Source organism: Accipiter gentilis, chromosome 16 (genome assembly GCF_929443795.1).
Source record: "Accipiter gentilis chromosome 16, bAccGen1.1, whole genome shotgun sequence".
Classification (NCBI taxonomy): Eukaryota; Metazoa; Chordata; class Aves; order Accipitriformes; family Accipitridae; genus Astur; species Astur gentilis.
Window position 1 is genome coordinate 6,990,849 of NC_064895.1, and position 22,815 is coordinate 7,013,663.

Genomic DNA, 22,815 nt, shown 5'->3' on the forward strand with positions numbered 1-22,815 from the left:
GTCAAAGCAGGCATCAATATGATGGCTCAGAGAAATAGAAAACAAATTGATAACAGTAGAACAAATCACAACATCACCAGCAAGTCAGCATATGCTGGTGGAAAAAACCCCATGGATTTCTCCATTTGCCCCTGAAGAGTTTAGGTTATTTTTTTCTTGGAATAATGCTAGTCAGTCATTGAAATGCTGTTGTAATTCAGGAAGCTAGCAGCTTCTTCTGCTTATTTTTATTTACATTATATATTCTTGAAGAAAAGGAATGTGCTAAATTACAGTGAATAAGAAGATAGAGCAGAATTTGATTTAGATTTAAGATATTAATGCTCATTTCATTGTTTTTCTCAAAACATGTTGAATGGCTTCTTTTAATATAAATACTTTTATTTCATACAACAAATACTTTTATTTCATATATCAGGGTTAGGTTTTTCCATTTTTTTCTTTAAATTACTATTATTTTCTACCAGCCAGGATTCACTAAGTCTTAAATAATTTTCTTTACCTGTCATTTAATTATTTTAGTGATCTAGTAAACAGTACAAGTTATTGCTTTATTTGTAATTTATTATTATATGTACTTCAGTTACTCAAAGTTAGGCATATTCTTCATAGTGTAACTGCCAGGAAAATCCTTTACAGGGACAACAGAAAGATAATGCCTAACAGAAGTAACTACTTCTTAGTCTTCAACCTCTGTTTCTTTGATATTTGTATTTTACTTTTTCCTGTTGTGCTATTAAAAATTAGCCTCAGTTAATAGCCATAATTATTTTGCCAGTATTTAATCCTGGAGTCCTGCAAAGCACAGCCAAGATCCCATGTATATAAAATAATGAGAGCTATATCCATAAGTTGTTTCAAGGAATTATTTCTTTTGACTGAAAATTTAGTAATTTTTCTGTAGTATTATTTGGAGTTCAACAGAATGAAACCTGACTTCAGTAGCCCAAACACGAGAGTACAAAACAGTCTGTAAGATATTTAGCTTGGGTTGGACTATGTGTGTGAAAATGCCTTGAGGAAACTTTAGCTATTTTTTCTTATCTAAAATTACAATAAAACATACTGAGGGGATTATTTATTTTAGCTTGATTCAGAAACATCTGTTTTATTTTTTTCTAGAGAAATAATATAGAGTAAAAATGAACATTTAGGAAGGCCTAGCCCACTAATTTGCATCAAGCTATTCTGGAACCTACATTTTATTTTCTGAAAATCAAGAACATTAAACACAATTCTGGAGATACATTTTCAGAGGTGCTTTAAATAGTTAAACAGCTTCAGTATCATTTAAGAAAATCCTGATGACAGTGGAAAAGGCTCTTACTCTTTGGTTACAATTACTGTAACAGAATTGTACCCTGTTCTACTAATTTTGTTAGCACTCTGAATATCATTAAAAAAACATTATAAGCAACATATCGTTTCATAAACAGGGACACTAATGCTGAAGTGAAGGAAAAGGAACAGAATTAGAGCCATAGAGAAGACAAATTTAAGGCCAGAACAGAATTCACTCTGACTGTGATTCACCTCCTATGAGGGTCGTAAGATGTCAATCTTATACACATATTAGAAAAAAATTAATTAATTTTTGTATGATTCTTTTGCAAACAGCAATCAAGGAATCATGGTGAACAATTTTGGTTTCTTGATTGCTGGTACTTTAAAACACTAAGCTGTCTGTGTTTGAGTTTAACTCAGGCTGTCGTCCATTCTGTTTTATACTCTAAAGCATTATCATATTACAACAATAACAAATTTATATACTGAAACACACCTACAATGGGCAACATTACATTTATTGGCCATTGTGTCATAGATTTGTTTTTCATGTACCAACAAACTACTGTAGGTTTATAAACAGGACAAATGTTGCTTCTAATGATCACATTTATCAATGTAGCAACAGGGATATTGCCTTCCTAAAATACCAGGTATATTACATATATTTAATTTATCGATTGATTAGTTATCAGGTAGTGCTTTGACGTAGGAAGTTTTTATATTGTTATATACTATATATAGTTATTATATATTATTTTTATATTATTATTAACTTAGTGAGCATTCTTAATGTGCTCTGTAAGGTTTCATTATAACTTTAAGTGTGGAGTAATATATGGTGATAATATCGCAGTTTAAAAATCTGGTGATTTGCAGCTGTTGTTCTAACTAGGAAATAGCCATTTATTGTAGATTAATGCTCTGTTTTCTGTTATGTTTGTTTGGGAGAGAATGGCAGTTTAGGAGCAGAGTATTTTTTGTAGTAGAAATCATTATGCATACTTTATAATAGCAAATGACATTCAGGATGACGTATTTTCCTCAAATGTTGATATTTTGCTTATAGCCATTGTTGATCCAGCTGTCTGCAGTTGTAAGGTTAAATTGAAACTGGGAGCATGTAGCTTGACCATTTTTAATTGGAAATCATAGTTCTCAATAACATGATGTATTGCATAGTCATCTTGTGCATGTATCAGTGTAATATAAAATAGTAGACTTCTCCTACTTTATTTTCCTTCATGTTAATGTTACAGTGTTGTAATATTTTCCCATATCTTTATTTATAGAGAAGTATCCATAGAAGTTTTATCAAAAAGATAACTTCACTAATTCATCCGTCACATTAATAGTTTATGTGTTTTCCTTCCATACAGACCTGCAAAGTCAGCTATTGATAGGAATGTTTTATACTAGGAAGCACACAGATATATTTTTTTTGAAAAGTTTTTCTGTGGCAGTGTCAGTGGGATCTGCAAAAGTGTTAGTCTCTGAGATAGCTAGAACAATGCAAAAGTAAAGTATAGATTAGGACCAGTACTCTGAATATATTCTAATTTTGGAAGCAGGACAAGTCAATTCATGCGGAACAGACTTGATTATTTGAGTCAAGCTTTGCTGTCAAAGGGGTAAACTTTCATACTGTTCACCATGTGTCTTTTATGTGGCCACTTTCTACCTTGACTTATTTGCTTAGCGATAACGTTGTTCACAGATGTAGCGAGTTCAGGTCAGTACTTCACACAGCACATGAGAAATGCATTCATTCCTGGGTAGACTTTCCATTTGTTGATCTAGCTATATGCCTAAGAGAGAAGATATATAGACACATGAATCTGTGCAAATAGTTTGTTCAGACAGTGTGCAGTTTTCCCAATTAAAAATCGTCTAAAAGATTTAGTATTCAATGATGTAATTTCACAGAAAACAAGATCAATTTAGTTTGGGAAGATATGTTTTTTCACAAAGACATTTTGATTAACACTAATTGCAGCATTTCTTCATCTATCTTCAGCAGTTAAATTCTCCATTAGACTTTACATGATTGCGCCTGGGATTGATACTCAGATGGCAAGCGTCCACTTCCTCATAAAATAATCTCCACCCGTTTTATGTATTTTATGGCTTTCATTTTCGTTTAGTTCTTTGGAACTTCTTCAATGTTAAAAAGACTTACTGAAATTTAACACATTCTGGCCAGAGTCTACTTTGTCTAGCTCTTTCAAAAGTGTAATAAAGATGATCCTGCAGATTTTAAAGTGTTTGCTTTCAGAAGTATTAAATACTCTGCAGGGTTACTGTGAAATGAAATATCTTCCTTTATTGTGTTATATGGATATGTCATGTGATTATTTTTTTTTGAAAGCCAAAAAGGTTTTATTGAACAATTCTGACTTTGACATAGTTATTGGTTATTTGAGGACTTCCATTAGGCAGCAGAGTGCTACTAGACAGCTTTCTTTAAGGTGAATATCTTTGGGATTCCTTTATCATAAATAATTTGCCCATAATTTATTATTCGTCATATCTGGAAATTCCTGTGTACATGGTCCCAGTGCAATGCCACTTTTATCTACTTTATTCTTGCTAACTTCACTATGCTAAAGGTGGAGGTCAACAGAATTTTGCTGCACAGTATTGCTATGTTCAAGACCAAAATCTCTTTTCAGCCATTCTAAACTGTTTCTGGATATTCTAACTGATAGTCAAACCGGCAATACCAGTCTATGGTGGGATTTTTGTAGAAGCTCCCATTTACCTTCCATCTGGATAATAACAGTAGAACACATGAGTTTACAGATACTCAAGTAATTGCCAAAATAATGTCTATTGTTTTACCTGTTTTGAGGCAACTACTGATTTTCAATGCTGTGGTAACTCTACCTCATAGTTAGAGAAAAAAGTTGTACTCTTTGACCTTTTGGCATAATTATTATAAATCAGAGCTAACGTGGCCTTCACTGCCCACAGGCGATATTTCAGTGTTAATCAAAACCCTACTCTATTTCCTAGAAGAAGCTATTCTTTTCTCCTCCATGCCCCAAACTGACTTAGCCTCCCAAGTCTAATAATTTTGGAAAATGCCTGTGGCTGGCTGTCAGTTTTGTCCACAAAGGCACTGTAGCAGTCACCGGAGAGTTGACCGATATCGGAAAAGTGAAAATTAATTTACATTTAGACTGTGAAAAAAAATCTTTTGCTCTCTTACTCTCATGGAATTCACCACCTTTGGAAGCTGCTGAGGTGAGAAGAACCTGGGAGCACTAATCCATCACTGAATGGCTGTGGGATGCTTCTGCCGTACAGCTGTGATAAGGAAACATGCAGTGTTACAGTATAACGTGAAAGGTCTTTCAAGGTGTGCTGGTTTTGGCTGGGATAGAGTTAATTTTCTTCACAGTAGCTGGTACAGGGCTGTGTTTTGGATTTGTGCTGGAAACAGTGTTGATATCACAGGGATTTGTTAGTTACCCTTGACCAGTGCTTACCCAGAGCCAAGGCCTTTTCTGCTCCTCCCCCCACCCCACCAGCGAGGAGGCTGGGGGGGCACAAGGAGTCGGGAGGGGACACAGCCGGGACAGCTGACCCCGACTGACCCAAGGGATATTCCACACCATAGGGCAGCATGCCTAGCATATACGCTAGGGGGAAGGTTGGTTGGGGGGCTGCTGCTCAGGGACTGGCAGAGCATCGGTCAGTTGGTAGTGAGCTATTGTTTTCATTTGCATCACCTGTCTGTCTTGGGTTTTATTTGTCTCTCTTTGTTATTTTCCTTTTCATTACAATAATAATAATAATAATTATTATTATTATTGCTGTTGTTGTTTTGTTGTTGTTGTTATTGTTATACTGTTTTTATCTCAACCCATGAGTTTTCTCACTTTTACCCTTCTGATTCTTTCTCCCCATCCCACTGGTGGGGACTGAGCAAGCGGCTGTGTGGTGCTTAGTTGCCGGCTGGGGTTAAGCCATGATGCAAGGGAATCAGGAAAACTAAGAACCACTGTGTCATGACCTTTAGGAGACCCTGCTTTGGAATACCATTCAAAATTCTGTTCCATGTTTGCATTCCCTTCATGACTGGTGTTCAGAAAGGATACCTCAGAACTACCTGACACAGGAATAAATGTAGAAAAGGGCCATTAAAATGACTACCAAAATAAAACAGACATCTAATGATTTTTTTCTTCTTTTGTAGATCGGCAAAAAGAAAGGATGAATCTGACTATTCCTGATGAATGCATGAGTGCAAACATTAAAAAGTTAGAAAATATATTTAAATTACAGGCCAGTGACTTCATTTGTGAAACAAGGATTATATCTGGAGGAAAATTAGAAGACTTTTAACCGTTAAAAAAATCTATTTTTGGGACAGATTTTTATTCACTGTAATAGTAATAAGAAAATTGCTTTTAAGATAGACTTTGGTATGTTTAGGAAAAGGATTGTTTTATCTGAGGAGTGTGATAACACAGATTTGGATTAAATTATAGAAGGTCTGTTTCATTTCTGCAATCATCTCCCTCCCTTTACTGCTTTGTGTCAGTACCCATCTGCATCAACAAACAAATTAAACAAGTGAATTCCATCTGGTTGAGACTCAGCAACGACACTGTCAAGCATGAAATATTGGACATTTGTAGATATCAACAGAAAGTGTCTGCTGCTTAGCCAGGATGCATTAACTTTCAATGTCTATTTCCATGTTGTTCAGCTATTTGCATTATCAAGCTTTTAAACAGGAGTCCAATTAACACTTTCAGCCTCAGGTCAGGTGCACCAATTAATGCAACTGTGAGTTAAAATTGCAGGATATGATCTGGACCCTGAACTCTTAAACTTTTACCTGCATTAGCCAGAGTAGGGGTTTTTGCTTTGTTTTGGGAAGCTCACTTTCCAAAGCAGGATTGTTAGACATCACCTTATAACTGCAGTAATCTATCCCTTCCCTATTGAATAACTAATATTTGAATCTTTTAGGTCTTGTTCAGGCAAAAACCTTTAGTATGAATTGACATAACGTACTAGTACTGAAAGGGAATCTTATGTTTTATTTAGAATATAGCCCACATGTGTGTACTGGATTTGGCTGGGATGGAGTTAAATTTTCTTCATAGCAGCTTGTATGGTGCTGTCTTTTAGATTTGTGACCAAAACAATGCTGACAACACACCAATGTTTTAGCCCTTGCTAAATAGCGTTTGCACGTTATCAAGGCCATCTGTCCCTTACTCTGCCCCCCAGTGAATAGAATGGGGCTGCGCAAGAGGTTGGGAGGGAACACAACCATGAAGATGACTCAAATTAACCAAAAAAGATATTCCATGCCATATAAAACCATATGTAGTAGTAAAATGCAAGAGAGCATATTTAGGGAGATTAGCTATCTTTCACCTGGGAACCGGCTGGGCATCAGTCTACCTGTGGGAGGTGGTGAGTGATTGTGTTTGCATCACTTGTTTTGTTTTGTCTTCCCTCTTTCTTCTTCCACTTTTCCTTTTCTTTTTAAACTATTTTTATCCTGACCTATGAGTTTTTTAGCTTCTACTCTTCCTTTTACCCTCCCCCATCCCACTGGAAGCTAGGGTGGGGGAGAGCGTGGTGCCTAACTGCTTACTGGGGTTAACCCACAACAATGTGAAACAGAATAGATTCAGAAAAGTATCAGAAGGTGCCATAAGATCTTTAACAATGTTGAATACTCAGTATCTGTTTTTTTCAGATCATCTAACAGCACATTTGTTAATTTGAAAACATTGAGATGCGGCATGGAACATAAATAATCAGCATTGTTACAGAAGAGGAGCCTGCATGTGATGGCATTAGAAGTTCTGTGTTAAAGGTATGGAGCATTGGCCTTGTGTACTGAATAAACTCCAACAATTCGAGGAAGGCAAAAGTGCCTACAGTTAGAAGAAATTTGATATATTATTTGCATTTATGTTGAAACACCTGAAAATAAAATACTTTTTTAGTATCTACATGTCAGTGTTCAGTTAGGCTAAAATTACTTTCTATTCAAATAATGAATATATACATTAATTTAGATTAAAATAATTCAACTGATTGAATATTCTTTTCAGCAGTTACAAATACTTCTTCTAATGGGATCCACTTTTCATGCAGAAAAAGAAAGAAAAAAAATCAAAGAAAATGTATAAAACCTTGAAAACTTCCTCGGTGCTTTTTTGCCAAATGTTGTTGATTAACATTCCAGCCATGTCATGTGAAAATATCCTAATTATAGTACTAATGTGCATGTCAGAGATTAACAAAAACATACTTAATAACAGAAAATCTATGAAAAGGTTGTTTTGTTAAAATTAGGAAAGCCTTTTTTCACTAAGTGCTCAAATAACTCACAGAAAAATAATTATGCTATTAGTCAAAAAAGCAACAGTTTATTTGCTAATATTTGCTACAAGGTATTCTCTGCGATGGTCATCTTTTATCGTTTAACTTTTCGTAATGTGTAGTGGCCAAAACACTTCTGATTCACTGTGGATATATTAAGATTCGATGGCAGTCTCCTAATGAACAGAACAGAGTGATAGCAGAGCACCTAGCTGTGCTTAGACTTGCTCTCCATCCGTATATACTCGGCCTGGTGCTGCTTGCTTGCAATATATTGATATACATTAAGAGGATATGTTGAATTTGTAATTTAAATCAATCGAATGGTGTATATTTTTTCCATACAGATCTCTTACTCATATAAATCAAAATAAAAGTAAGCTGCAATTGGATCTGTTTAAACCTGTAACTGTCAATGCCTATACAAGTTTTATAGAATCTACTCAAATGTGCATCTTTCCTCTATTGTTTAACATGGAAAACCAAACAATAAGAACAACAACACAGATGGAGCTATGAGTTTAAAACTAGTCCATAAAACTTTTCCAGATAAAGGAGTTCATGCCTTTCATAGATGGATGCCACTGGCCATCTGGCAAATAGAATAAATGTTCTGTGAAGTTCATTTTTATCAGTGTGTAGGGAAAACGTACTTAGAATGTTTTAATACTGTGCTATAAAAAGAAATTAAGGATATAATGATTTACTGTTCTGTACTTCAAAAAAGTAGGAAGCAGTAGTGTAGTAGTGGGGCAAGAGTGTCTTCACCAACAAATCAGCCAGGCTTATAAGGAGAGCTTTAAACTAAGTTTACCAGAGGAAGGGGATGGAGTTTTGAGTAACAGGGAAGAGCCAGAAGCTCCTGATGTATAATGAATCAACAGGGAACACCTTTGAAATGCCTAAAAGAAATTAGGGTGTGTTCATCTAAAATGGTGACACGGTCAATGGCCCAGCTGAAATGGCTCTATACCAATGCACGTATGATGGGTAAAAAACAGGAGGAGCTGGAAGCCTCTCTGCAGCTAGAAAGCTAGGATCAAATTGCTATCACTGAAACCTGGTGGGTTGAAGCACATGACTGGTTTCCTGCAAGCAATGGCTATAAACTGTTCAGAAGAGACAGGCAAAGAAGGAGAGACTGGGGCAGGAGTTGCCTTCTGTGTAAAAAGATGGATTGATCACACAGACCTATCTTTGAAAGACAGTGTTTGACAGGATGAGAGCTTATTAGAGAAAATTAGAGTCCAAGTCAACAAAGAAAATCTTGTGGTTGGTATTTACTACAGGCCGCCTGATCAAGAGGAGGATGTTGATGAGGAGTTCTTACTTCAACTGCAGGAAGCACCATGCTCACAGACTGATCCTGCCAGGGGATTTCAATCACCTTGACATCTGCTGGAAAAGCAGGAGAGCAAGCTGTAAGCAGCCCGGGAGACTCTCTGAGTGCATCAAGGGTAACTTCTTAATCCAGGTGATAGGAAGCCCAACCAGAGAAGAAGTGTTACTAGACCTGTGGCTTACCAACACAGATGAACTTATTAGAGAGGTCATGATTGGTGGCAGCCTGGGCTGCAGTGATCATGCCATGATGGAACTCATGATTTTGAGGGATATGGGCCAGGTGAAAAGTAGAGTCAAGACCCTGAATTTTAGGAGATCAAACTTTCAGTTCTTTAAGGAATTTGTGGATGAGACCCCCTGGGAAACTGCTCTCAGGGACAAAACAGCTGAACAGAGCTGGCAGTTCTTTAAGGAAATCTTTCTTAGAGCACAAGAGTTCTTGATTACCATGTGTAAAATATCAGGCAAGGAAGGCAGGAGACCAGCATGGCTGAGGAAGGATGTCCTGGTCAAATTAAAGTGTAAGAAGGAAATGCATAGGCAGTGGACCAGGCATATGTATCCTGGGAAGAATATAGGGATGTTGCCCAGATGTGTAGGGAAGTGATCAGGAAAGCTAAGGCACAGTTGGAGCTGACTTTGGCAAGGAATGTGAAGAGTAATAAGAAGGGCATTTACAGGTACGTTGGACAGAAAAGGGAAATTAAAGAATAGAATAGAATAGAATAGAATAGAAAAGAATAGAATGTTTCATTTGGAAGGGACCTACAACAATTATCTAGTCCAACTGCCTGACCATTTCAGGGCTGACCTGAAAATGTACCCCTCCTGAGAAATAAAACAGGAGAACTAGTGATATGGGGAAGGCTGAGATACTTAACAATTTCTTTACCTCAGTTTTCACTAGCAATCACTCTTCCCACATCTCTCAAGTTCCTGAACCTCAAGGCCAGGGAAACCAAGTACCTCTCATCGTAAGAGAAGATCATCTTTGAGACCACCTGGGGAACCCAAACACACACAAGTCCATAGGACCCAACAAGATTCTTGCTGGGGTCCTGAGGGATTTGGCAGATGTAGTTGCTAATCCACTCTCCATCGTATTTGAAAAGTCACAGCAGTCAGGCAAAGTTCCCAGTGACTGCAGAAAAGGGAATATCACACCCATTTTTGAAAAGGGTAAAAAGGAGAACCCTGGGAACTACTGACCAGTCAGGCTCACATCAGTGCCCAGTAAGATCATGGAACAAGTCCTCTTGGAAGACATGTCAAAGCATATGGAAGATGAGGAGGTGACTAGAGCCAGCCAGCATGACATCACCAAGGACAAATTGTGCCTGACTAACCAAGTGGCCTTCTACAGTGGAATGACTGCATTAGTGGACAAGGGAAGAGCAACTGATGCCATCTACCTGGACTTCTGTAACGTCTTTGATACGGTCCCCCACAACATTCTTACCTTTAAATGGGAGAGACATGGATTTGATGGATAGACTATTAGGTAGATAAGGAATTGGCTGGCTGGTTGGATCCAGAGAGTTGCATTCAATGGCTCAATGTCCAAATGGAAACCAACAATGAGTGGTTGTGAATAGAGTAAAGCAGACCTGTGGAGAAGCACTTGGGGATACTGATGGATGAAAAATTGGACATGAACTAGCAATGTGCACTTGCAACCCCAAAAGCTAACTGTATCCTGGGCTGCATAAAACCAAAAGTGTCCAGCAGGTCGATGGAGGTGATTCTGCCCCTCTGCTCTATTCTGGTGAGACCCCACCTGGAGTACTTCATCCAGCTCTGAGGCCTCCAGCACAAGAAAGACATGGACCTGTTAGAGCAGGTCCAGAGGAGGGCCATGAAATGTTCAGAGGGTTGAAACACCTCTCCTCTAAAGAAAGGCTGAGAGTTGGGTTTGTTTAGCATGGGGAAGAGAAGGCTCTGGGGAGACCTTATTGTGGCCTTTCAATATGTAAAGGGGGCTTATAAGAATAATGGAGAGAGACTTTTTACCAGGGTCTGTAGCGACAGGACAAGGGGCCATGGTTTTAAACTGAAAGAGGGTAGATTCAGATTAGAAATAAGGAAAAAAATTATTATTTTTTTACGAGGGTGGTGAGGCACTGGAACAGGTTGCCCAGAGAGGTTGTGGATGGCCCATCCCTGGCAGTGTTCAAGGCCAGGCTGGATGGGCCTTTGAGCAACCTGGTGTAGTAGTGGACGGTGTCCCTGACCAGGGCAGGGGAGTTGGAACTAGATGATCTTTAAAGGTCCCTGACAACACAAACCATTCTATAATTCTATGATTCAGTAATTGTAGATTCTATGATTCCATGATTCTATACTTTTGAGGGTGCAACATGCAGAATTGCTTTCCATATTGAAGAAAATAAGGAAGTTAGCAATGAAATGTCTAGCTCTCTCCACGCACACCTATAAGTTGACATAATGATATTATAGTTTAAAAAGCTAGAAATTAACACTTATTTCCATCTTAATTAGTTTGAATAATTATATTCACTGCTTGAGGACATTTTTTTCATACTACCACTACTTTCATACTACTTTTAAACAGCAAATAAATGTTGGTTATATGACTTTGTTTAGGGTACTAAAAAAGAAATAGCAATCTGTAATTTATCTAAATAAATATTTTATATTACATTTTCATAATGATAAAAAATTCATAACAATTGCCAAAGTAGTTCTTTGGCAATCAGATGCTTTCAAAAACAAGTTATATAACTAAGGTTTTAACTGCCACTAAAAATTTTTCTATGGTATTTTAGATAAACAGTATATTTCAAATTGTTCATTGTTTTATAATTAAATCCAGTATATAGAAAGAATAATCAATGCTTAGGTAAAATGCATTAGTAGAGACTTTCTTTCAATACTAGCTGCAGAATATGGAAGAGCAATACTGTATTTGGCTTCAGAATTTGTACCTTTCAAGTAATTTTCAGTATATGCCCACTAGCAACAATTGTGTTACAGGATTCTCCAAGAAGTTTTATAAGAGACACATGAATGTTTCTGACCAAAAGAAACTGATATGTCAGTATTTGGTTATTTCAAATGGCTTCTGTAAATTTTAGCTGCCATCACCATCTCTGCATATATAGATACTCTTGTTCCTTCTTCTGATTTCACTCCAAATACATAACATTCATTTTCATTTCCACCAAGCATTTTACATATAGATTTCTACATTTGAAATCAAGGGTTCATTATCTGTTGAGTTTTTGCCTTCACTTCATCTGAGAATAGTGTCTGACTTTATATCAAGTCTCCTACCAAATTATCATACAGATTTTTAGAACATAAATTTAGGACTTCTTCAAGGTTTAATTTAAAATGCATTATGATTGACTTCCTTTTGCATCAAAATGATCAGTTATAAAGAGGTCATGGTTATTCTGTCTCATTCATCCAGGACTTCAAGAGCTAGATCATTTTTGTACTGTGACTACCTGAGAATACCTAGCAGAAGGTCATTTTGTGGCATTGCAAGCAGCATATATTCATTTTATGATTTTCTAAATTGCCTATGGAAAAAAGTAATCACAATAGCACACCTGAAATTTGAATGCAATTAGTATGTGAACTGATCATGCCTAGTTATGTGCAAATGATGAGTTAGGTATATGAATAGTTACCTATTGAAAATATAAGCATACAAAGGAAAAAAGAAAGAAGGTTTTTTTTATACAAGGAGATTATCCTGGTTTTGTCTAATGACCTAAAAGTAAAAATAAGTAAACAGTAATAAGAAGAAGATTAAGAATATGAATAAGACAGGATTACAAAGAATATCAATAAATTACTGTGCTGTAAAGGTACTTAATAGCCTAATGGTAGGTCTCAAATATTTATTCATATTCTATATGCAAAATAGAACACAGAACCAAATTCAAACCTTAGTTAGTTCAGCTGAAATCAATGCAGTGGCTATAAGGGGTAACCATTTTCAGTCTTTAAGCAGCAACTATATAAGTAGCCGTAGCTCATATGAACCTATGATTAGGCAATCCCTAGATACAGAAGATGCATCTTTTTTCACTTAAATTCACTTATCATTCAAATTCGTATTGTACCACTGTATTGCTAAGCTAGAAGAATATAGAAAGAATAATAACTGATTCTGAAAGAAAAAAATCCAGGTAAAATGTAGGTGACTTAAATTTTTAATGTCCCAATTCTTAAACTCAGCTCTTGCTATCTATCTTGTACATTGTCATTTTCCAATATGTTTTTATAGGAAGCATTAGGAAGTATAAGTCATATATTGGAGTGATCATCTCATCTTTTAGTGAAATAATACTGCATGTTTTTCCATCCCAGTCACACTCTATACAGTAGTTGTACAGTCACACATTATGATTTACAACGAACAAAATCTACTAAAGACAAATCCTATTTCCTGCCCCAAACAGGTAGCAATATCTGGGCTTCAACAGGTCCATTATTCTGAACTAGTATACTGTGGCTTGGTCTATTATTGCTTTTGAGATATGCAGAATGATCACTGTAGAAGGCAGAAAGAAATAGCTCCTACTGATTATTCAGGTTTATGTCAGAGGAAGTAAAAGAAGCAGAGGTGAAGAGCTGAAAAATACTAACTGAAGGATGTTTTCAAGTGCAGTAATCAGTGTGAAAGAAGACTAGAAGCTAAGAGCTGGCAAATAAAATACAAACTGCACTAATACGACAAGGAAGATTGAAGAAAGTTGGCCATGAGGAGAAGCAAAAGGTGAAAGAAGAGATTCAGGAACAATACAAAATAATGGGGTGTAAGGTTGAGCAACACGCAGTTTCTGAAGCTGATTCTTCTGATGATGTCAGTAGAAGTTTTGTCACAAACCCCGACAGGAGAGGGATAGAGCTTTCTTTGTACTAACTGTAACCTTGACAATTTTATGCATGGTTCATAACATCTGCTTCAATGAACAGCAGCTGGCTAATAACTTGCCAAAATACCAGCTGAATTAGAAAGCTGTGAATCACTGAACTCTACCAATTACATGCTCAAAAGATTTTGTGAACATCAAAGCTCCATGTATACAAGTATAGTGAGCATTTGTAGCACCAGTGTCCTACAGAAATTAAATGCTAGTAGTACATTCTGCAGTGTATGCCATTATTCTCTGGTAAAAATGGTAAATGTGTAATTGTGGGCTCTGTGTTTGAATTAGTTTTTAGTGGGTCAGTTTGGGCAAACTATTGGAATATATTTATTTCCTGTATTTGATAGACTGGTAATACAGCTTGTAATTTGTTGTGAAGTTGCATAGTGCTTTGGTGGATGTCTATCAGTAATTCACAAAATGAAATAGAATCACATATAAGTATGACCTTTGTTGGAATCTTTTAGGACTTAAGCCTTTGAGGTATGTGCTAGAAAGCCTTGGTGAAATATTAAGCAACAACTTCTCAATTGGTTTTGCTTCCAATATAGAGGTCTTCAGAAGTCTTCAGAAATTTGCATACTTGGATTGTTGCTAAACATCTTACTTCATAGGATTTTTTGGATTTAAGCAAATATGGAATTGAATTCTTAGGGCTCTAATTCCTGACTAAATGTTTGATGTAATTATCCACATGAGATACAGAAACCCCACTTAGAAATTTCCAGTGCAGACAACAGTGTCTAAAAACATAGCTACCAGGCCTCAGGAGTGTGATTCAGAACACATTAGATATTTATACTTCTTATATGACATATGGGAAGGATGAAGTGATGAAGAGTGATTAATGACTATGAAGAGTGATTCAAAAAGTTTACATGCTGAACATACACCTAAAGTAATCTATTCTCAGAATGTTTCAATGCTTTCAAGTCACAATTTCTGTAGGAGGAGCTGCTGGAAAAACATTTAGCAATTAGCCCAAAGTCCTAATTCACCCAGAGAGTAGCAAGCCAATACTGAACTCCAACCTTAGCCTTCCAAAACTGAAAGACGTATTCCTTGCTTCTCACATGAGTGCTTTACTCACTTGACTGCAAAATATTTGGACAAGTCTTGAGCAGAGATGGAGAATCGTTCTTCAGCCAAGCATGTAATTATTAGTGGTCCCAATAACGCAAATGAAATACAGACTGATTTTGATTAAGCAGTCAGTGAACTAAACTCTGGGATGGGCATGCAAAGACTTCCATGCAAAAGACTGGATCAGATATGATGCACCTTGAACTAAGGAGGCAATTGAATCAAAATCTTTTTCATTTACATTTTAGCCAAGTATGCAATGGATGAGTACTGGCCCCTCACCTTTTCCATTTATATTTTTGAGCTAAACTGAAAAAAACGTTCTGTGCTAATCTATGGTTTTAAAATGCTCACAGCCTGAATCAACCCAGGCTTTTGGGAAAGTGTTTCTTTCTTTCTGAATCACAATCGTGCTTGCACAGGTACTGGTATACAGGAGAAAATAAGGAAATTATATCTTGCTCATGTCCAATCACAAACAGGTATTGTGGTGCAGTGCCTCATCTAGTAAGGTTAGGGTGACTTCTGTCCCCCAGGAATTAAGAGTGGGGCACTTCTGCCATGAGTAGCCAACCAGGAAACTTCTAGTCCATGGTGTCACAAAGTGAAGCCTACACAAAAGCACTGGTCAGAATAAACGAGACCTGGGCTATATCTGCCCAACTCTATCTGATGCTTGAATAACAAAGCAGAACAGGTAGTATTTATATGGAAGATTTGCCCAAAAGTTCTGGTCTACCTGCTCCATTGTAATTTTTGACACTCAGGAAGGAAACAATGAAGCCCAGATGCACTCTTTACATCCTTGCAATGTATTTGGGGCAGGAGGCAGAAGGGGATAGCAATCTAGGTAATAATGCCTAATTGACTTTAGATATAGGGAAGGTCAAAGAAATTGGTCTGGGATTGCTTTGGACTAGTGAGGCCATTGACCTTTTATAAAGACAATTGAAGTTAAAAAGCAATAAATGGAGAAGCAGTGAGAACACATTCACGGGTGTCCAACAGCTTGCAGAAGTGTGTTTGTGTTGTAGAACATAAATCTTTGACTAGAAATCACTATCCACCCACTATACCCATAAATGTTAGATTTTATGTCACTGAGTGGTATGGTCTGGTCTCTCAGCTACCCTACCCTAAATTCACCGTGACAATCAAGCCACACTTGCATGACCTGTCTTATCATGTTCTTAGAGCACCTATCACTAGACTGTCATTTGTTTCTGGCAAAATGAAATTTTATTTTCCAAAGTACTTCCTCAGAATGACAATGAACACATCAATATTTGCTTGTCAGGTAAGGATTGGTAATGCTCTGTGAATACAGAAGAATCTGTGTACAACATGTGTGTATACACATGCATTCAGAAGAGTGGGGTTTTATTCTAATAATTTTATACATGCATTTTATGCCTTGCAAATTTAATACTATTTTAATGTTTTTCTTTTCTTTTTTTTTCCTCCCAGAAGACTGTTGCACATATAGCAATAGTTACTGTGAGTATTTCAAACTTTATTAAACTTAAAATTCAGTCATTTGAAAATATTACATTTAACAAACTACAAAATGTCTTAAGGCTGATAAGAGGTTTCATTTAGGGCCAGTCACTACCACTGGTAATCTAGCAGAACACATTCCTGGAAGGTGAGAATGACCTTTCTTGATTGAATAACTTCCTGTGGTTATTCCTCTGCCAGTGGCATGAGGAATGCTTTATGTGATGCAGCTGTTGAACACCATAGAATAGCGAATTACTCTAACCACTTTATTTGCCAGAGTCCCAGGGTTTTTTTAATATGTTTTCTTTTTTTATTTTCATTGAAAAAAAAATATTATATGAACTGGCTGTACTTGGAAATTCTCCTGTTAACAGCCTTAGAAAATGGAAGCTTCTGTCACAGAATAGCTGGTAGTAATACAAGCATATTCACTATAACAGCGTGCCTAATTCAAATCAAGGAAGGAGAAAGGGTTGTTTAAATTCTGTCCCTGTTCACTTCTTCACTGCTTTTTTAATGCTGTTAACAATTTGCAAACTGTGATAAGTCTGGATAGAAAATGTGCTAGTAATGCAAGTAATTTTTACACAGCTAGCCCCTGTAAAGAGAGGGGGTTTAATTGCTGTTAGTGGGCTAGGCTGGCATTACTATTATTGAGACAAAATTTCCTTTAAGTATTAACAAACTTTTGAATCATTTTTTTCTTTGAAACAAAGACCACTAAATCCATCTTTAAAGACACAGTTGGAAGAGGTACAGGAATAAGATACAAAGAAAGAAAGAAGAATTTGAGCAGAATTAAAGTGCCCAATAACGTACTTATGAGTCAGTCCTTTTTGCCCTTTGCTTTTTCCTCTGCATCCAGTCTTACCTGTGCTTCTGCTATTCAGTTATCACTTCACTTGATAGAAATTTGAATACCATTGGTAATGAACCCTTTAAAAATTCCCTACAGTACTAACTTTCTGCACAACATGATGTTTGAAAATTGCTGTGGCTATCTACTGCCTTAACAAGGCACTGGAATTAGGAGGAATAACTCTTACATGCTCTGAGGGACCCCAATCTCAAACTGGCCCTGATTCACTCCAATAGGATCAGGTACCTTTCAAAATAAAGCTATAATCACCCTTTTTAATAACAAAGGTGATAACCCCAAATATAGGAGCTTTATATAGAGAGGTTACAGAACCCTCTCAGAAATGTGTAGACATAGGCTAAATTCTTTCCTCAGACTTAGGAGGCTTAAAAGCTGTTTCAAACATTAAAATCCCATATGGAATTTACTTAAACAGAGCTCAGTTTTTCATTGCTATCAGTACCTCCAAGACAAATTACTTTCGTAACAGTTTTCTGTCTAAATGTTTATATATGTTCTCAACATCGTAGTATTTATTTTCACGTTATCCTTTTCCTGCCTCTATTTTATCATGTTCCTTTAGGTGGAAAGAAATTACTTCCAAAATCTTGAAATGGCAGATGCCTCACTTTTTAAAAAAAGTGTGTCTCTAATTTTAGATTACTGAAAGTGGGAATTTCAAAGGAAACTAAATTGCTTAAGCTCACCAGGTTCAGTAACTTTTCAATGGGATTTTTACTTTGTCCCTTAGGTACTTTTAAAAATCCTTCCTCTGATCCTAATTTAAACACTTGTATTAAAGTGGTAGGTTTTTAGAACCAGTGAGTAACAAGAATTTCCACTGACTTCAGTGGGAACTCATTAGCTCAGAAAGTAAGGCCATTTTTATCAAAGTGTTGGAATTTCAGCACTCAAATCTAAAGAGTTTGACTGAAATGTTTAAAGTCAACCTGTGAATTCAGAAAAAAAAAACCCACAAGCATGGATAAATAAAAAATTTAAAAGTAAATCTTGAAAGCTTTCCCCAGTGTGGTGTGTAATGAGCTCCTTGTGGAAATGCAAAGTAGCAGACAAGGGCTTGGCACATGCCTCTTAAGGGGGAGAACATGAAAGAAAAACTACCTCGGAGCTATTCTGCAAGGGCTATTCCAGCCTTATGCCTAAAATTGATTCCGTTGATAGGAAGCGAATAGCAAGGAAGGAGTAGAAGTGAGAATGTTCCATGAAGCCATTTTATCCTGATTTCCTCAGAAACTGAAACTTATGTGAGCATGTTATCTCTGTGTATTTGTGCGTATTCAAATTAGTTTTTATGGCAAATTCTCAGGCTTCTAAGATTCATGACAATATGCAGCCTGATGAAGGACAGTGACCACATCACTGTTCCCATTTAGGTAAAGTATGCCTCATGCAAGGAAGGTGGAAGAGACCTCATAAATATCCTCACACTGGAATAATTTACAGCCAAAATCATATCTTATTATATACACTAGACAGTGACAGTGACTGAAAAATGGAATCTTCTGTGAATTTCAAATGGGCGTTTTATGCCCATATATAATTCATTGGAAAAAATCAGTCAATTGAATCCATTAGAGACAAAGCTTCAGTTAATAAAGGTGGCCATAGACATATCAGCCTACCTGAGAAACATTAGATTGTTTAGGGAACAAGATTTTAAAACTAACACATGGAGACACTAATAGTACCACAGTCAAAACATACTGATACTGACTCTGCTAGGGAAGGTCCTGCACAGACATGCCAAGATGCGCAGCAGTTGCAAAGAGCTGCCAAGGAGACCAGGGCAAAAATTGTTGCCTTTGGTGCCTGTCAACGACTAATTGTAGTACTTCTAATGATATGAGGTTCTCACTAACCAAGCTGGCGAAAAAGAATTATCTGACTAAATTATACTATCTACCTTTTATAGGTAGCTGAGGCTCTGTGAATTCACAAGGTGTAAAATGGTCAAATGAAGCATGTTAAGAGGTAAATGAAAGTAGTGGGCTTCAGGACCCAGAGGATTTCTCCAGTCCCAGCACCATGCATGTGAGGATGCTCCAGTGCCATGTCCCCAGTCTGGCCACTAGCCAGGCACACAGGAAGGCAGACACAGGACTAACACGGCCAACCACACAGATCAAGACGGACAGAGAGCAGTGCCTTTACCAACACCCACAGAAACACAAACTCCTCACAGAAATATGAGCATCACAGATGGCCTGCTCATCTTCCTCCTCTCTGGCTGATGAGAACTGGCATTCACTAGGGTTCACAAATACACACCCCCCCCCCCCCCTCTGTAGCTGGTTTCAGACACTTGAACTATCCAGACTTCCCAGACCCTCAGGCCCCTTGTTGTGGTTTAACCCCAGCTAGCAACTAAGCAGCACCCGGTGGGATGGGGGAGAGAACTGGAAGGGGAAAAGTGAGAAAACTCATGGGCTGAGATAAAGACAGTTTAATAGGTAAAGCAAAAGCCTTGCACACAACCAAAGCAAAACCAGGAATTCATTCACCACTTCCCGTGGGCAGGCAGGTTGTCGTGGTTTCAGCCCGGCCACAAAGGACCACGCAGCCGCTCACTCACTCCTCCACCTCCTCCGGTGGGATGGGGAGGAGACGGAGGAGAGAAAAAAAAGAAAAAGAAACTGGAACCTCGAGGGTTGAGATAAAGGCCGTTTACCGGGACAAACACAAAGAGATTACAACAACAACAACGGCACTAATGAAAAAGTATACAAAAAGAGCGATGCACAGTGCAACTGCTCACCACCCCGGACCCGACGCTCCGCCACTTCCCCCACCGAAAACAGAGCCCACCCCCCGGCCCGCTCCCCATTTCTATACTGGGCATGATGGCACACGGTATGGAATAGCTCCTTGGCTAGTCCAGGTCAGCTGCCCCGGCTATGCCCCCACCTCCCAGGTTCCTGTAAAAATTAACTCTATCCCAGCTGAACCCAGGACACAGGTGTTCAGCCATCTCCAGGAAAGCAGGGCTCCATCATGCCTAACAGGGACTTGGGAAGACAAACGCCATCACTCCAAACCTCCCCCCCCCCCCCTCCTTCTTCCCGCAGCTTTATAAGTTGAGCATGACGTCCTATGGTCTGGAATATCCCTTGGGTCAGTCGGGGTCAGCTGTCCCGGCTGTGTCCCCTCCCAACTCCTTGTGCCCCCCCAGCCTCCTCGCTGGTGGGGCGGGGGGAGGGGCAGAAAAGGCCTTGGCTCTGGGTGAGCACTGCTCAGCAATAGCTGAAACATCCCTATGTTAGCAAGACTGTTTTCAGCACAAATCCAAAACATAGCCTCATACTAGCTACTAGGTAGAAAATTAACTCTATCCTAGCCAAAACCAGCACACCCCTTGAGGTGATGCTTTTTAAGTCCAGTTGCTGGCACTCAGACCTCTTATCCTGCTAGTCCGGTTTCACATTTGCTTGTGCTCACGCACAAGCTCAGAGAAGAGAGTGTACTCACACAGGTGACACTTAGATACAGGAATTATTCAGAGTATAGGACAGACTGCAGTGATCAAGCACAAGGCTCCGACAGAAGCATACTGATCAGCCACCTGTTACATGCAGCTCAGTCTCTTTTATCCTCTTATCCCTCTGTTTTCCAACATTTGTTTCTCCCCAGTCCAACCTGATTTCACCCTCTTACTGCCTTTGGTGTTTCCCCCTAAACCTAAGTCTTGCACATTCCCACAGTCCTTTGATCCTTGCCAGGTCTTTAAGTTTAACTTGCTTTGCTTGATTTAGTCAGGCAGCCTAATGAACTGGAGCCACCATAAGCATACCTGACATGCTCCTAGTCTCAAGGCCAAGAGCAACCTAACAACTTGCTCTGTATGTTACCCACCAAGCAGAAAAGTAGTACAAAAATAGAATTTCTATACATTCCACATTAGCCATGAGTAGACGTCTACAAAAAGCTGAGGAGCTGATATAAGGATGTTATTTCTTAATTTCCCTTCAGACAACAGCATTAAAATGCAGGTAAGAATGCACTTAATTTTTTCCTAATGTCACTTTACATTTAAGCATTTGCTGCATTTCTTTCAAGGATAATATCTGATTGCTTTCCTACACATTTACAATTTAAGCAATGGCAAGAAGCAGGTAAGATGGCCCAATTAGAAGAATTTTGAATGAAAATGTGGTCTGGACAATGACAAAGTTTGTGCAAACAATCTAGAGCATTCATTTACTAATAACATATTTTTTTAGGCATAATTTGTCTAAAAGAAATAGGATTTTTAAAGCACATTTTATGACTGCCTAGCACATCATAAAGTACATGATCATAAAAAAGCATAATACATTTATGACCCAATTCGATTGTGAAATAACCAGATTTTTTTAATAAATATATTCTTTTCTATTCTGTTAAATAACACATAACAATATCTACAGACATTGAGGGCTGAAATAGGTTCTTAAAGAGGTGGAGTATGCATAGTTTATCATCTGGCCTGGTAATGAAAAATATAACCAGTGTATTCCAAAAGCTAAGTGGAAGGACAATTTCTACCTTCTTAGAACTGCATCCTTGTCCTGATTTGTCTGCGATAGAGTTAATTGTCTTTCTAGTAGCTGGTATAGTGTTATGTTTTGGATCTAGTATGAGAAGAACGTTGATAACACACTGATGTTTTCAGTTGTTGCTAAGTAGTGTTTATATTAAGTCAAGGAGTTTTCAGCTTCTCATGCCCAGCCAGCAAGAAGACTGGAGGGGCTCAAGAAGTTGGGAGGGGACACAGCCAGGGCAGCTGACCCCAACTGGCCAAAGGGATATTCCATACCATGGGACGTCATGTCCAGTATGTAAACTGCGGGGAGTTGGCCAGGGAGGAATCACTTCTCAGGAACCAGCTGGGCATCTGTCAGTGAGTAGCGAGCAATTGCATTGTACATAATTTGTTTTGTATATTCCAATCCTTTTATTATTATTGTAATTTATTGTTGTTATTATTATTATTGTTATCATTATTATTTTCTTCCTTTCTGTCCTATTAAACTGTCTTTGTCTCAACCCACAAGTTCTACTTTTTTCCCAGTTCTCTCCCCCATCCCACTGGGTGAGAGGGAGTGAGTTGCTGCGTGGTGCTTAGCTGCCAGCTGGGGTTAAACCATGGCAATCCACTAAATGATCTACGAACGCCGAAGAACTGGGACAGTGCACTCTCAAGCAGGAGGAGGATTGTTTTCTAGGGCTATGTAAACTCATGGAGCACTGTATATAAAGCTTTGCTCCCCAACAGTCATATCCACAGTGCTGTGCAGGGCAGGATAGACTGAAAAAACAGTAAATGTACAGGTGCCTACAGCTGCGGACTCTGAGGATGAAGGGATGAAGTCTCCAGAAAGCCCAGCCTCCAGTGGGCTGCGGCTTCCACTGCTGCTTTAAGTCTATGTACTCAGGTATAGCCAAGGGTTTGCTGTGTTTTCAGTGCACTGCCATAAATATACCAAA